The 17,754-nt window shown below is 45.1% G+C and overlaps 1 protein-coding gene across 1 annotated transcript in view; it reads left to right on the forward strand.

Moving 5' to 3' along the window:
- The window catches only part of SRRM4 (serine/arginine repetitive matrix 4), a 149,037-nt gene that overhangs the window by 22,287 nt on the left and 108,996 nt on the right, over window positions 1-17,754 (forward strand). The gene's annotated exons all lie outside the window — the stretch shown is intronic.

A 17,754-nucleotide genomic window follows, 5' to 3' on the forward strand; every position in this document is an offset into this window, starting at 1 on the left:
GGGACAAACCATTCCTTGCATGTATGGGACACTTAACAGTATGCAGAGCCAGATTCTTTGGATCCTCACGATACTCAGGGCTGGGCAAGACTGATGATTGAACATACTTTTAATATTTGTCATTTGTCTTAGTACCAATTTTGGTAAATATTAATGTACAAAAAAGAAAGTATCACTACACACTGTGAATATTTTGGAGTTTAGTCTTCTGGATTCACTAACTCACTCTTATTCTTTCCCCCTCTCTCATTTTCTTATCTTACTACTTCTTTCACTATGTCTTACTCAACGTGGGATAATATTGGGTATGTTTTTTTCACTTCATATTTTTTTTCTAATTTAACAATATAGTCTGAGTATGTTCCCATGCCAGTAAATACCCATCCACCTCATCATTTTTAATGCCTGCTTAGTCTTCCATGGCAGATATTTATCAAAAGTAACTTACTCATCTCCCATTGTTGGGTGACATCATAGGATAGAGGAGGAAGCAAATTCAGAGAGGCTCAATAACTAGCCCAAAATCACACAGCTTGTAAATAAGAGCTTGAACTTGAACTTGGGTCTTGGGACTTGAAATTCAGTTCTCTTTTTTAGGGTAAAAGAAGTTAAGGTTTAAGAGTGCTAGTGCTCTACACCAATATGGAACCAACCTCACTCCAAGGGGGAATCCAGACAAGCCTTGCTTACTGATTTTTCAGTTCACTCAATTCTGGGTTAGAGTCTCAGTCCGATCTCTATTGGCTGTGTGACTTTGGGCAGCCTCACTCCCCTCTCCGAGCTTCAATTTCTTCACCCATAAAAAAAAGACTATTAAAATCTAGCTTATCAGGCCATCGGGGGGATTAGAGTAGACAAGAAATTGCTTGCCAAGTATGTGACACATAGTGGGTACCTGACGGTGAAGCTAATACTATCCCATTGTTGCTAGAATTTTTGGTATTATTACTTACAAGAATATGAATAATATTAATAATATAATCTAATATCTATTAGCATTTTCTAATATCTAATATTATCTCATGCTATCTAATATCTAATAATATCAGAGCTCTAATAGTAGTATTAGCCCCAGTCCCAGGGGCTGTAAGACTTCCAGCAAGTCCCCTTACCTCCACTGACCTCAGTTTACCTGTCTGAAAGCAGGATGCTTCCCTTGATGATTTCTGAGCGTGATTCTATTCTCACTCCCAGCTCCCTATGAGAATGCATGTTAACCCTTGCAGGCCTGGTCTGGCTCCTCTCCTCCATCAATGATTTTTTTCTCTTCCCCCACCAGCCAGAGCCAACTGGCCTCCCCTCCCCCACCAGCTCTCTGGGCCTTTGACACTAATTGATACGGAGTATTCCCTCTAATCCTGCCTCTGCCTCGGGGGCCCTTGTTCCTAGGGCATCTGCTTGGTGAGAGGAGGAGGAGGCAGGGCCTACCGCCACCCGCCTGTCTGCCATCTGGTCCCCTTCCCCTCCCTCTTCTCAGAGCCACCAAGAAAAATCTGTAATGAATCTGTGGCCCCCCGCCCAAGGGGGTGGGGTGAGACCAGGCACATGCTGGCCGCAAACACGAGTTCGAGCTGGAACACACACACACACACACACACACACACACACACACACACGCTTATAGACACAATTATTAGCAAAGCTTTTGTGCAGCTCTCTCTGGCCTGCTCCGGCTGAACAGCTGCTAGGAGGGCTCAGGAGTGAAATGCTAACAGGAGGGGAACTTTAATTATCCTACCGAATGGCATCTTTGGCAGCCCCCAGGGACTGGACGAAATGGGGAAGAGGGAAAGCAGGGGAGAGAAAGACAATTAAATAAGAGAATCCATCCGGGGGCAAGAAGGGGTGCGCTAGCTAGCTAATGGAGAGGAGTGACGGGGAGATTCACGTGGCTCCTCACCACAAAGAGCCAGACCTTTCTCAAATCCAGGGGTTGAAGAAAAGATCTGGAGAAGTTGCAGGTTCCCTCTCTCTTCCTGGGTCCTTCTGCCCTGCATGGCTTTCTCTCACACAGGCGACAGGTCCGCCTTCCAAAGCTTGGTGTCAAGGGCAGGACTTTGGACTCTGCACATCTGGGTTCTAATTCAGCTCTGCTCCTTGCTGGCTCTGTGACCTTGAGCCAACTACTTCACCCCTCTGAGCCTTGGGGTTCCTCTGTGTGAAATGGAAATAGCAGTAATACCTACTCACGGGGTTGTTGAAGCAGATAAGATCATTCATTCAAAGAGCAATGTTTATGGAGGGTGTACCAGGCCCTATGCTAGTCAGAGTTACAAGAGAACATAAGAGAGACTGGGGAGGAGGGGAGGTGCAAACAATGCACAAGGAAACCAACTAATAAAAAAAAGTAAATTGTGACTAGGGCCCCAATGCCAGTTACTTCAAGGAACTTTTCCTTCCTCTCCTGTCAGCCACAATTTTTCCCCTTTCTTTCTTAGTTTCTGAGCTGGTGTGTGGCACTTCTGTAAGGGGATATTCTAATGTTTCATGACTGTTTGCCAATGCAAGTATATTTTCCCTATGTCAAACAGCATCAAGCTCAGCGCCTGGTACATAGCAGGTGCTCAGAAAATATTTTCAGACACACCTACGTATCTTAAGCAGTGGGGGGTGTAAAGGACCAGCCCTTAACATCGGAGGCCAAGAGGGGATTATGCACTTCAAAAATCCTCTTTGTTCTTTTAGAGTTAAAAACTAGACATTTTGCACCCTCCAGATTGGCATAAACTAAAATGTGTGATAACAGCATATTTTGATGAAGAATAGGTATACCTGTACGTTCCTGGTGGGAGTATAAACTTGTATGATAGTTTGGCATTTGTCAAAGAAAAAAAAAAAGTTGCCTACTCTACGCCCAGCTTTTGATATCATTTCTAGAGGAAAAAAGGAAGTGAGTTCGAGAGTGTTCATTGCAGCCAGGTTTGTTGTGGAAGAAAGACCACGAACAGCCCAAATACCCTTCAGGAGGAGAAATCGTTAAAGAAACACTGTGTAACTGTGAAATACAGTGCAACACTTGAAAAGGATGTATCAGTATAGATTTCTAAGAGATTGCGAGAGAAAAAAGCAATTTGCAGCATGATGATAATATTTTGTACGCTGTGCATACACAAAAGCGTTCTAGGTGTCTGTATAAGTAAGATACCAAAGGGCACCATATACTGTATATAAATATAAATGCATAGAAAAATTTCTCAAAGGCTGTATACCAAACTGCAGGTGACATGTCACTGCTGGAGAAGGGGCCTGGGACTTGGTGGGTTTTTAGCTTGATCTCGGTGGCTTATGTATTTAATGAGAATGTTTTCATAAATGTCAAGATTCTTCTCTGTTTTAGTTTTGTACACAAACATTAATTTTAAAAAAGAATGGGTAGAGGGCAAATAAATAGCAAAACAAACAAACAAGTCCTACAAAGAAGCTTAGGATTTCCATAGTCAGGTTTTTCAACCTTGGTGCTGTCAACATTTGAGGCCAGATCGTTCTTCATTGTGGGGACCCTCCCTGTGCACCCTACACCCTAGGATGTTTAGCAGCATCCGTAGAATCTCCCTTGCCCCCTAGTGTGACAACCAGAAATGTCTCCAGAGATTGCCAAATGTCCCCTGGGGAGCCAAATTGCCACTGGTTGACATCCACTTATCCAGTCCTGGAAGTCCAAAATGGCTGGACAATCAGGACTTTAGGGCAACTGCTACAAATCAAAAGATGTCTGAAAGCTTTGGAAATTAAAAAACAAAAAACCCACATTGAGTGGTCTCTTGCCTTCCTATGGGACTAGGGAGGAGCAGTTGCTCAGTGGAAGGAGCCCAGATGGAGTCTGACAGCCTGACCTACAGCTTCCTGGGTAGCCATCTTCACATTTATGAAATGGGGAGACTAGCATCTCTTTTATGTGGGTCACTGTAGGTCTTGGGCATCTTGATACAAATGGCGTGGGTGGAAATCAACATACCTAGTTTCAAATCCCAAGTGAGTAACCTTGGGCAGGCCACTGCACCATCCTAAGTCTCTGACAGGGGGATGATGATAATACCAATACCAATCTTGTGGGTTGGGTTTGAAGATTAAATGAGATAATGTCTGCAGGCCCTTACCAGTGCTCTGGTATGGTTGAGTGCTCAGTAAATGGTGGCCATAATGCTTTGGACGGCAATGTTGTTGATTGAACATTAGCCACTGACCTGATATAAGCCAGTAGGATTTCCATGGGGAAGGGCGTCAGAGTTTTTCTTTTCCACCTCCCCCCGGAGGCCAGATGTCTGCCCTAAAGTGAATGGGCACCGTTCATTCATTCATGCAGCAGGTGCTCACTGGGGACCACTTCCTTTGGACAGAGATGAATCACACAGGGTTCCACCCACAGAGAGCTCCAGGGCTCCACTATAACCTGGCATCTGACCTGGGACTCACCTGGGTGTCTTTCTAATCAAGGTTCCCGTGACACAATTCCCAGGAGGACGTCCCCTGACACAGCAACACTGCTTGGAGACAAAGCTTTCTGTGAACCATTCTCTACCACCCATCTTCCCTGCCTCCATAGTCAGCCTTTTCTACCTGTCTTCCTTTTCCCATTTCAGAATTGGAGGGCAAAATGATGGCAACCTTAATAATATAGTTTTCTGTTATTTTTCCTGTTTTTCAACTTGTCTGTCTCCCCTCTTCTTTTAATCAACCCAGTGATTATCTTTGTCTTCGACAGTGGCCCTCTCTCTTTTTTCAGCGTCACTCTAGCTGACTCAAACCAACTTCTCCCTTCAATGCCACGTGGCCTCCATCTTTGCTCTTTAAACCATGGTTCTTTGCTATTTTTTCTGCAAAGACCCTGCAGATTTCCTTTATTGTTTTTTGTCGGTTACCCCTTACCTAAGCATTTCTAGTTTTCCTGTCCCAATTGATAATACCACCCCTGCTTAGTGATTTTCTCTGTTGACATTTCTTATGTCTCTGTTTACTCCTACCCAAGACAGAGTCTGACCCAATTACCTTCTCAACTTTAGGGAAGGCAGGAGAGAAAAATCTCACCAGGTGTTTTACATCAACCCGGGAGATAATGCTATTTACTCCCAGCATGCATTGGGCTACAGGTGTAATTAACAGAAGGATAGGTGAAAATTGGATCCCCCTCTAATGTCTCCAGATATTCCTGCACAATGGGGAAGCATCGTTATTATTTCTTTAACTAAGTGACATGAACTGCAAGAATATCAGATCGATGTTTGCACATGAGTAATAAACAAAACAAATTTTGGAGTTAAACAATTAAGCTGCTTACTTTTCTGTACCAATTTATCCCTCCAGCAGCATAAAGAACATCAGCAATGACAACACCACTAAAGGACTCCTAGTATCTCTAGTTCAGTGATGAGAAAATCGGGCCCAGAGAGGTTGAGCAGTTAACTCAGTGTAACATAAGTGTAAATAGAACATGAGCTGGGGTGAGTACTCATACTGATTTCTAGATTTTAAGGGCAGTACTGAATCATCAGCTTTCTGCTATTTTTAAAACAAGTTTTAATCATGAAAGTAACACATGGCAATAGTTTATCAAAAATACTACAAAAGTAGTGAAAGGCATTTCACTACTCATATCTGCTAGAGACAATTACTATTTTGCTTTCTTATACATCTTTCTAGAAATGTTTCCTATGAGAATACTATATACTGCATCAGGAAATGTGTCTCTTCTTCTTAACTTTGTATCTTGGGTTTTAAAATATATCACAATAGGGGCGCTTGGGTGGCTCAATTAAGCATCTGACTTCAGCTCAGGTCATGATCTTGCGGTTCGTGGTTCGAGCCCTGTGTTGGGCTCTGTGCTGACCGCTCGGAGCCTGGCGCCTGCTTTGGATTCTGTGTCTCCCTCTCTCTCTCTCTCTCTCTCTCTGCCCCTCCCCCGCTCACACTCTGTCTTTCTCTCAAAAATAAACATTAAAAACATTTTTAAAAAATCACTACATTTGGAGTTTCCATGTTCTTTGTTAGAAGTAGCTACATTGTATTCTTTTGTGTGGATGTACTATTTTTTATTTAATCAATGCCCTGTGACTCACAATCAGGTTGTTTTCAGGATTTTTGCTACAACAACAAAAAAAATACTACAATAAGCATTTGGGTACATCTTTGTTATACACTTTGGGAGTAAGTATATATGCTATAAATTCATAGAAGTTGAATTGTTAGAAATTCCCAGAAGATACTGCCCAATTGCTCTCCCCACAGTTTGCAACCCCTGCCCCTCCCAAGGGCATGGTCTTTTTTCCTTGACCTTTGTGAGACTGCGGGGGGGGGGGGGGGGGGGGAGTGCGGGGGGGGGGGGGGGAACGGGGAGGATTATCAATCTCTTTCCTCCATTTCCTTCTGAGAGTTAGAAGTAGTGTCTGCCTATTTAAGTTCCCTTACTTTAATAATGAATAAAAGCACACATCTTCACATATTTGTTGGTCATTTTGTATTTTTCTGTGATTGCTTTACCTCTGATGTCCTTCATCCATTTGATAGAATCGAGTTGATTTTTTTTTTTTTTTTTTTTTTTTTTTTTTAGTTTGTAAGAGCTCTTTGCATATTAAGGGAACTATTCTTCTATCTGTCATGTGTGTTGCCTCAAATTTTATTTTGTTGCTGATGAGAATAGAGATTCAGAACAGACCAAAAAAAAAAAAAATCATAGGTGGCTTTTAGAGAAAAGATAGAAAGTGAAGCTGGATTCTGTCTCCCTCCCAAGTCCTACTCATACCAACAATGATTTGCTGTAACAGGTAGAGAGCCATGAGTCAGAACAGGTATGAGGACCTAATCTCCTCTCCTTCTACTGGACCTGGGTTCCAATGAGGGCATGTATTAGGACAAAGAAAAACCATCTGCAAGGAGGATCCTGCTATTTCCCAGATCCAAGGTACAGTTAGCAGCCTGGCCCCCATTCCCAAAATGCCACTCCCATGTTTTTAAAGACCAGACATAAGGTAGTATGTGGCCTACAGGAACTCCATAGATTTTAAATTTAGGAAGGCACAGGGGCGCCTGGGTGGCTTGGTCGGTTAAGCGTCCGACTTCGGCTCAGGTCATGATCTCACAGTCCGTGGGTTCGAGCCCCGCGTCGGGCTCTGTGCTGACAGCTCAGAGCCTGGAGCCTGTTTCAGATTCTGTGTCTCCCTCTCTCTCTGCCCCTCCCCTGTTCATGCTCTGTCTCTCTCTGTCTAAAAAATAAATAAACGTTTAAAAAAAATAAATTTAGGAAGGCACAGGAAGTGAAGAGGTGGGGGTTCCTCTGGGACTATTCAACTTCAGAAGGTGGGGAAGGGATGTGCTTTCTCTGCTCAGTGAGGGACCAGCGCATCAATGGCCACTGAACCCGTGGGAATATATTTTGGCAAAAACCTAAATCCCATTAGAATGAGAATTTCCTACAACCCAGTTACACTAGCCTAGAGAAATCCTCAGATGTGTCCAAATTCTGTTCAAGAAATTGGTTGAAGACATGACTGATTGGGTTAATGTTTCTTAGTATAGGATTGATGCAACTGTGAGAAATTAGGAACAACGTAAGTGTCCAACAAAGGAGGAATTTATAAATGATAAATCACCATCTACCCAAACTATGGAATGCAACGAAGCAATTGAAAGGACTGAAATGTTAAGTTTGGGCATGGAAAGAGGGCCCGAGGGTGTTTTGTTGGGTGAAAAATGCCAGCTGCAGGTGGACAGATGGATAGGAGAATAACTAGGACTGAAGGATCCTCCTTTGCTTCCCCAACATAGAATCGATTCATCAGCAAGTCTATCAGTTCTATACGTAGCCTGAACTCCTTCTCCATCCCCAGAGCTTCTGAACTAGTCAGAGTTGCCATCATCTCTCACCTGGGCTCTTAGGGACTGTCTTCCAAATCTCTGCGTCTATAGTCACTGGAGTGGTCATTGAGAAACCAAGCCAGTGCCTGTCACTCCTCTGCTCAAAACCTGCTCTCCTCTACTGTGATGAAATCCCAATGGCAATGACCTCAGCCTCTTTCTACCCTTACTCCCTACCCCCATCTGCCCCCGACCGTTCCTTCCTCCACATGCTGCTGCATCCACAGGGGTCTCCTTGCTGGCCCTCCTGCATACCATGTTCTTCCCAGACTTAGAGCCTGCACACTTTGCCCTGGACTGTTCCTCCACCAGATTTGTGCATGGCCAGGTCCTCCCTATTCTTTAGATCTTAGCAAACATGGCACCTGCTCTGAGAGGACCTCTCTGGCCATCTGTTGTGAGTGGAAAATGTCCCCTCTCAAATTCATGTCTACTCGGAACCTCTGAATGTCACATTAATTGGAAATAGAGTCACTGGAGTTGCAATTTAAGATGAGGCTGTACTACCCAGGGATACAGGAGTGCTGATGCATAGGGGCACTTGTACCCCAATGTTTATAGCAGCACTTTCAACAATAGCCAAATTATGGAAAGAGCCTAAATGTCCATCAACTGATGAATGGGTAAAGAAATTGTGGTTTATATATACAATGGAATACTACTTGGCAATGAGAAAGAATGAAATATGGCCCTTTGTAGCAACGTGGATGGAACTGGAGAGTGTTATGTTAAGTGAAATAAGTCATACAGAGAAAGACAGATACCATATGGTTTCACTCTTATGTGTATCCTGAGAAACTTAACAGAAGACCATGGAGTAGGGGAAGGAAAAAAAAAAAGAGGTTAAAGAGGGAGGGAGCCAAAACATAGGAGACTCTTAAGAACTGAGAACAAACTGAGGGTTGATGGGGGGTGGGAGGGAGGGGAGGGTCGATGATGGGTATTGAGGAGGGCACCTATTGGGATGAGCACTGGGTGTTGTATGGAAACCAATTTGACAATAAATTTCATATTAAAAAAAAAAGATGAGGCTGTACTAGATAGAGTACAGTGGACCCTTAAGCTAGTATGACTGGTGTCCTTATTAGAATAGAAGAGTCACAGATATACAGGAAACAGCCATGTGAAGGCAGAGGCAGAGGTGGAGTGACGTAGCCACAAGCCAAGGAACACCTGGGCCACTAGAAGCTGGAAGAAGTGAAGAGAGACCCTCTCCTGAGTCCTTGGAGGGAGCATGGTTCTGACAACACCTCGATTTTGGACTTCTGGCCTCCGGAACTGTGACAGAGTCAATATCCATTGTTAAAAGCCACCTGGTTCATGATGCATTGTTGTGGCAGCCCTAGGAAATGAATACACCCCTGCCCCAATCAACCCTTGCCCCCAAACACCTTCCACATCACTCTATCAAGGGATCCTTCCTAGAAATGCATAGGCTGTGCTCTTTGCCCTCAAGAATTCAGGGGCCAGTAATATATGATTTTTAAGAAAAACAAAAGGCTATTGCACTTCTCCAAAAGAACTAGTTTTCTAATCAAGAATTATGCAAATCCTATAACTCAGACTTTGTAATTTTCCTCTTTGTCTGCCAGGAGACTCACACCCCAATTGTGGATGAACACTCGTGACCCTGGGAAAGATTGTACCTTACAAATCCTTGCTGTTTTCCCTTCATTACCCTTGACTTCTGAGTGTCATTTATTTCTCTTAATTCTGATTTTGCATCCTTTATTTGTGTGTTTACCTATTTCACTGTGGCTTGAAGAGCATATTGGTAGTTTTTTTTTTTTTCTTCTTTTACACCATCATGCTATGAAAGTGCTTGAGAATGGCAAGGGGACATAATGCAGCCAGGCAGCCTGAGTCTGAATCCCAGCTCCAACACTTACTGGCTCGGTGGCCTCACTGAGTCAGGTTAGTTCACATCTCTGTACCTCAGTTTTTTTCATCTGCAAGCTGGGAATAAAGTAATACCTACCTTATAGGATTGTGGTGAGGACCGAATTAGATAATATTTATAAATACCGTGGGGTCTGGAACATGGTAAATACTATTATGCTTGTTACGTAGCCAACTTCAATATCTTTGTGAAATAAAACCTCTCCTGAGGTGGGAGCTGCATTGTCCATCTGCAGCCTGGGCTACAAGCTCCTTGATGTTCTTTATTCCATTTTGCATTTCCAGCTCCTATGGCTGGCACTGATAGCTGCTTGAGAAATCTTGGTTGGATGAGTGAATGAATGAGTGAATGAATGGATGAAACCTAGTTCTTTCACCCATCAGGTGCACCACGGTAGACAAGTCATTGTCCCCTTCTGGACTTCACTCTCCTCAGCGTGAAACTGATATACCTTAAGGTTTCTTCCAGTTCTAAAGTTTCCCTGATTCTATGCCTAAAGTGGCACACTGTGCACTAAAGGGTCCTTGGGTGAGACATTGCCCTGTCTCTGGATACTTTCTTCTGCAGTTTTCCCCTACAGACCATGGGCCTGGGTGTCTGGGCTGCCCATGAAGCACGTGCTCAGTGGGCAGGCAGCTGCTGTGCTCCCTGAGCTGGGGAAGCCAGGAGGAAAGCAGGAGGAGGTGAGGGTGGCAGGATTAGAAGGGTCTTAGGAAGCAGGGGTGGAGACATGTGTGGGTGAGTAGCACTATGCAGGGGACACTGGGAGACTAGAATCTTGGGGACTTGGAGATTCCTAAAAGCAGGAAATAGGAGTGAGTTCTTTACACTGAAGGAGGTGAAGAATGAAAGCGATCCAGAGTGAAGGTTTTCTGGCATCCTTTGGGGAGGGGTCCATCTCATTTTTTTTTTTTACATTTTTATTTATTTTTGAGAGACAGAGCACAAGCAGGGAAGGGGCAGAGAGGGAGGGAGACATAGAATCCAAAGCAGGCTCCAGGCTCTGAACTGTCAGCTAAAAGTCGGATGCAGGGCTCGAACCCATGAACCGTGAGATCATGACCTGAGCTGAAGTCAGACGCTTAACCGACTGAGCCACCCAGGCACCCGTCATTTTAACTCCAGCATAGACCCTCCCTCAACACCCTCTTTCCTACCCTCGACAAGTGCAGCTCTGTCTCACTCCTCCCAGCCCTCTGCTCCCACCCGCCAGCTGCTCTCTGTCCCATCCTCTGGACTCAGACTGCCCTGTGTTCACTTCCTGCCTCTGCCACTTAGTGGCCCTGTGATGTTGGGTAAGTTACTTAACCCATGTGAACCTCAATTTCCTCATCACTGATGGGGGGAGGATAACTTAGTAGGTTGTTGTGAGTGTTAGATGAAATATTGTAAACAGAAGACTTAGCACAGCGTTAGGACATAGTATGAGCTCACAACATGCTAGCCATTATAATTATCAGAAGAAGAAGAGAAGCAGAGAGACAGAGAGAGAGAGAAATGGGGAGGGAGAGAGAAATGCATTTGTTCAGGCACCTGAAGAAAGAAGACCGAGATGAATGGGTTTAATTGAAAATACTGGGTAGCACTCACACTGAAGAAGAATCCCATGGCCAGTACTCCAGAGTAACAGAGGGAATTACTCTGTCCAATTTTCTTTGTTATAAGTTGAAGTTTGATATCCTGGATTTATTTAAAGTGGGGCGTATCCACTCTCAAGCCCCCTAGGAGTCATGAGGACCCCACTGAAGATTCTAGAGCATCCATCCTGCCATCATTCCTAGTGGTGGCTGAAGTTTGTGTCTCCCTTAGGATGCTTTGGTTGCAAGAATCCCAGACTCAGTAGAAAGGGGTTTATCACAGAGAGATTCCCCCAGAACACAACCGCTCCAAATTGCCAGATACAGCCCTCGCTCTCCATCACCTCCTAATCTGCTCCCCACAACCGGCAGACTGAGTCTCCTTGTCCTCAGTTTCACATTCCCTGAAGAGAGGACCTGATTGTCAGAGGCGACGTGCAAATCAATTTGACGTAAATCAAATCCTAATTTAAATGCTCTAGGGGCTGGCTCCTTAAATATTTTAAGAGAGGCTTAAAAAAAGGAAGTTGAACACAAAATCCTTTGTGCAATATCAACAACGAAGCCCTAATCCAAGACATGTCGACCATCCCTGGGTTAAAATCACCAATTTTCTGCAGGCGGAAGCTGCCTGCAGACCCAAGCCTGCTGTCTCCTTTCCCGCAACCAGCATGGGATTCCCGCAACCAGCAGTCCCTGCAGATCCCTGGGATTTAAGTTCCCCCAAGCATTTTCCCACTACCCACCCACTTCAGCTACGTTTGTTTTCATTTTTTCACTCGCAGCCCGAAACCCCAAACAACAGCAGCATTTTGCCTTCTGTGACAGCAGCTGCCACTTCACCCTGTTACCTCCCCAAATAACACATTATTCATTTTTAACCCCACGCTTCAGAAAAGCCCCTTTCTCTGTCCACACAGACATCCTGCCTCAGTCTCCCTGAAGTCAAACTGTCTCCCTGAGAAATTCAATCTATGGCCCCAGCCACACATCTCTTCTCCAGCTATTTTTATTTGAAGAGTAGGGCTCTGTGAGTATTGAGCATTTCAGAGCGGGAAGGGGGGTGTTTGAAAGGGAAAGGAAATACCAGCAAATTCATAGAATGGCAGGGAATCAAGGGGTCCAAGAGGCTACATGAACTAACAGTTTTGAATCCTGCAGACTAGGGTGTTTCGTGCAGCTAGAAAGGCATTTTTCCCAGAAAAAAATCACACACATATCACAGCACCAGGGCTGCTGCATAGCCACAAGGTGCCTTTGTGAGTTAGAGAAGGGGGTCCCCTTCTCTGGATGGACTTCAGCCTCCATTTACCCCCTGAATAGGGTATCCCTGTGCAGATAGCCACTTGTACAATTGAGGGTGGTAGCCCTGTGTGAACTCCCTGCTAGGGCTTTCCCTCTCCAGTTTAGTGCATACTCTCATGTTGCTGATGGAGCGCTGAGTTCTCAGGGTGGGGAAGTGACATTCTCAAGGTCACACACGGAGTCAGTTACCTAGGCTGAGAGTCTTGACTCTGTGCCCTTCTTGTGTTATCCCCCTCACCCCACATACACAGACCCTCCCACCTACCTCCTGATTAAATAGCCAATTGATTATCCTCACTCTACTCCGAGGCAAAGCCACCAGTGTAGCAGATAAAAATCTGTTGTCTAAATATCTAAATTAAATCCTTGTAGAAGATGCTTACATTGAAGTGTTGGTAAACCCAGTGGCCCCAGGCAGGGAAGAGCTATTCGCCTTATCAGTACAGTCTGGGTTGAATGATCCGTTTCCAACAGCGCAGGGAATGAAATCATGAAAAGGATAAGAGTCAGGATGGAGGGGGCGTGAGTCGGGGCTGGTGGCACTGAAAAGGTGCCACTCGGAATGGGGAGGCTGTCCTGAAGAGGGTTGTTCAGGTGTGTTAAAGACAGGCCCAGTGTGAAGGCACAAATGAATCGCCCAAAATAGATGAGATTTCTCTCAGTGGTAATTGCGGAGCCGGCGAAAGGTTTTATATCGAGAGCACCGGAAGGAAAGAGCTGGGGAAATAAAGAGGATCTTATTTTGGAGCCAAGAATGAGGAAGGGCTCTTTTTTTTTTTTTTTTTTTTTGAAAAGGGGTGAAGGTGGTCTTTTCCAAAGAAAAGGTGGTCCTGTTGGATGGATGCTGATTGCCCTGCAAAAGGGCACTATCGTGGCAACAGGTGAGTGACTCAGAGGCAATGGAGAGGAACCCTGGGTTCCATTGGTTGCCTGACTGACTTTGCTTGTACTTGCTCCTTCTCAGCCTTCGTTTCTTCAATGAGTGAATTACTCTATTAGGCAACAACAGTTGCAAACTGAGTGTTGAACCAAGGAAACTAGGCATGAAGAGCACCTACTGTGTGATTCCATTTCCATTTAAGCGCAAAAACAAGCAAAACTCATCTAGAAGTTAGAACAGTCAGCAAAGAGAGATGAAGGAGTGACCAGAAAGAAGTGAGCACGGGAGAGTGTTTCCAGGTATTGGGAATATTCTGTTTCTTAATCTGGTGGAATTCATTGAGCTCTGCCTTGATAATCTGGGGGCTCTTCTGTTAAGTCTGTATCTTTTTCTTAAAAGTTTGCCTAAACAAAGAAAAGGAGCTGACCCTGTATTCAGAGTCTCTCTGAAGAAATAGAATCTGTAGGGAAAGGGCCACCTGGAATTCAAGGCAGACAACTAAAGAGTTATGGAAAAGAGACACAGTGACAGTCAGGAGAGATCAGCTGATTTGTAGGTAGGGCAACGTATGGTTTCATCAGAGAATAAGGACTCTTGGGACACCTTGGGTCACCTGGGCAGGCGGGAGCCTGGGCAGACCAGAGAAGGACCTATGAGGGGATATGCACACCACTGCCCCCCAGTGGCCGCTGAGGCCAGAATCCCTCTCCTACAGGGCTGTGAATTCAGGCTTTTGTCCTATCCCACCAGGGGTCCTATGCCTGAACTGAAGTTAGTAGACTTGGATGTGTTTATGTCTCAATCAGAAGAGGAGAATGCTTGTTTTCTTTCTCTAACAGAGAAACCTCCACTCCACCCTCTGATGCGGGCTTCATGTTTGTGTGTTCATTTCAACACTCACTCTGTGCTGGTCACTGGTCTAAATGCTAGGGATATAACCACAGCCAAGACGATCACCCCAAGGGCCAAGATTCTAGGTGGCTGTTGAAGGCAAAGAGAGGATCTCCACAGGATTTTCTTCACAGACAAAGAGCTCCTAAGTCAACAGTAAAAATTTAAGCCAGATGCCAAGCAGAACTTCCTGACTGCTGGATATGAAGGAGGGAAGCTTTACTGGACATAGATTTCATATATCATGGAGCTGAGTTGCAGGCCATAGCCTACCCAGTATTGGCAGAGGGATTGTGAAATTTGTAAATCATTATATACACCTCAAATTGAGGCCCAGACCACTGCACCAGTTAGAGTGTTTTCAGTCACTGCCCTACCCCTCCCCCAAACTATAATGGAAAATGGCTTAAATAATAAGGAAAATGTATTCTCCCACTTACAGGAAACCCTGCAGGAAGATTGGTTAACTCATCAACTCAACTAGATCTCAGGTTTGGTTCTGCCATTCTCAGGGTGTTAAAGATGTTTCCCCTCACCATGACGCGAAGGCCACCGTACCTCCTTCCATTATGTGCAGACACAGTAAGACAGAGCATACTTTCTCATGTCCTCTTGTAGAATTATATCACGTGCTGTACCTAAGCCAATTACTGCTGAGGAGAATGGGCATCCATGATTGGTTTCAATCAATCAAAATTCATTCTCTGGTACGGTGGGAGAGCCCAGCCTCCCCCCAGTGAGGCATGCTGTCTTGCCCCAGCCCAAATGCCTGAACAGAATCAGGATTCTGGTTAACAAGGAGTCATTCCTGGATCACTTGGCAAAGGGATGAACACTGTGACTGGCTTACCACTTGAGTGGTAAGGTATCTTTATTCTTCCCTCACTCCTTCTAGACCAGGAGTTAGGGGGACTATGACAGCTGAGATCCCAAAAGGTGTAGCAACTCCTTTGGTCCCAGTTGAGAGCCATATGACAAAGAAAGAGGCCACAGGTCTCAGGTCACATGGCCAAGGGCCACCTGTTGTGTCTTGGGGAAGCAGAGCTAGGCAAGTCCTTAATATCATCCCAACAGCAGCCCACAGGCACTGAGCCCTTAGTGCATACCAGGCTCTGGTCTCCTGAAAGCATCCAGTGTGATCTCACATGCAGATCAGATCATGTCACCAAGCTGCTTAAGGCCTTCCAACATCTTTTTTTCTTATTATTCCGAGAGGAAAACTCCAAATCCTTAACTTACCCTCCACAGTGCTGAATGATTTGCTTCTCTATAAACTCACACCATTCTGCCTCTCCTCCATTTACTCGACTTCTTTCCCTTTCTTCATTGCCCCAGACCCAATACATAATAGGTGCTTAATAAATATTTGTTGCATGGATAATTGCTTTTCCCCAGCCAAAAATCTTACTTCCCCTCTTCCACATTCTAGTTAACTCCTATTTATGCTTTTTCCTTAATGATTCCTTCTCTTCTTGCAAATGAAACCCTCGCTGCAATTCTCTCACAGAATGCTAGACTTTTCTTCACTGTGCTTATCACAATTGTTTTTGGTATATTTATGTGGTTATTTATTTAATGTCTGTTTTCTCCATCTATTTGTGCATTTCAAGAGGACTGTCTATCTTTCTGTCTTCCCTGTATTCCCAGTGCCTGACACATAATGGGGCTTAAAAATAGTAGCTGAAGCCCTGGGAACAGGGTGGTCTGGCATCATCCAGCATATTAGGGGCTGATGAGGGCCAGAACCCAATTCTGCTGGCTTCCAGCCCCAAGTTCTTTCCTGGAGCCTGGGAGGCTCATGGTGCATTTCTGTGTGATTACCAAAGGTGCCCTCTCTGGGTGGTTGAGTTCTGGCTGATGCAGCCTGATAGCAGGGCACACAGGGTGGTGGAGAGAATGTGGGCTGGGTTCAGCCTCTACAAGTCCTGTAGGCTGGACACCTTTGTGCAACTCATCAATTGCACACACACACACACACACACACACACACACACACACACACACACACAGAAACCCTGCTCTTCACAAGTCCCTGCGCTGTGTGTATTCTACTCTAAACATTTCCTTATATGTCCTGGCTGGCCCCCTCCTCCAACAGGCAGCTTGTCAGCTTTGATCTTTTAATCCAGGATTCGCTAGAGCATGATTGACGTGCTTTTAAACTGAGCCTCCCTGGGGCTGAGAGCTGCTCCCATGGAAGCACAGGGACAGACAGTCTGGCCAGGTCTCTAAGCTGGATCTTGGGGCCTTAAGACATTTTCTGGTCCCTCTACATTCCAACCAGGCCAATGTGGGGGGCATAACATACATGTCTTTCAGAGCTCTATCAGGGACTCTATGTGTCTCCCCAGCCTTGTATTGGGGCTATAAGAGGAGAAGGGGACCATCAATTGATAAGCATCTATTGTGTATCAGATACCGTTCTGGGTACTGGGCGAATAGGAAAAATGAGAGAACATGCTTCTGCCCTGCACAGAGCTTGCATTGTATGTGGGGAGGCACCTGAGTTAAAAAAAAAATACAGCATAGAATAGGAAAAATGAGAGAACATGCTTCTGCCCTGCACAGAGCTTGCATTGTATGTGGGGAGGCACCTGAGTTAAAAAAAAAATACAGCATAGACTAAGGAGTGCCTTGACAGGGGTCTGGGAAGACTGTTTTGGGTATCCAGAGCAAAGGCATGGAACCTCAGTGTGTGTGTGTGTGTGTGTGTGTGTGTGTGTGTGTGTGTACAAAGGATAAGGATCTCCACAAGCAATGACACTTGTACTGTGACGTTAGCCAAACATGGAGTGTAGGAGTGGGGTAGTGTTGGGGCAGAGGAGCAGTGTGTACAAAGACTAGGAAATAAGGGGGAGTTGTCTGTATTTCAGGGTGGTCAGTGTATCTAATGCAAGAGGTAAGCAGTGAGAGCTGAGGCTAGACATGTAGACAGAATCCAGATTATAGAGGTGTTAGTTCTGTGAATCCAAGTTTTCTAGAAGCAGTTGCCAAGACAGGATTACACATGGAAGGGTTTTACTAGGGGAACTGCCTGAGAGATAAATGGGGGTGGGGGGAGGGAGACTGGGAAGGCTGGGAGAGCATCAGACCTTGGAAAGAGGGAAAGGAGGAGGAAGAAACCTTGAGTGGAAGCATCGTAGCCAGCTGTGCAGTCTGTGGAAATTTCAGCAAGGTTCTTGAGGAGTCCTCAAGCCAAAGTTGGCCATTAGAGGAGTTGTGTGTGTCCCTGCTTTGGTATCCAGCTAGTATTCCAGCTTCTGACTGGAAGCAGCCAGTGGGAAGTATGACCTTCCCTTCTACAGAGGTCAGAGCTCAGCATTGCAGGTCTTGGGTCAATTATGCTGCCCGTG

The sequence above is a fragment of the Panthera leo genome, chromosome D3 (assembly GCF_018350215.1).
Source record: "Panthera leo isolate Ple1 chromosome D3, P.leo_Ple1_pat1.1, whole genome shotgun sequence".
NCBI lineage: Eukaryota > Metazoa > Chordata > Mammalia > Carnivora > Felidae > Panthera > Panthera leo.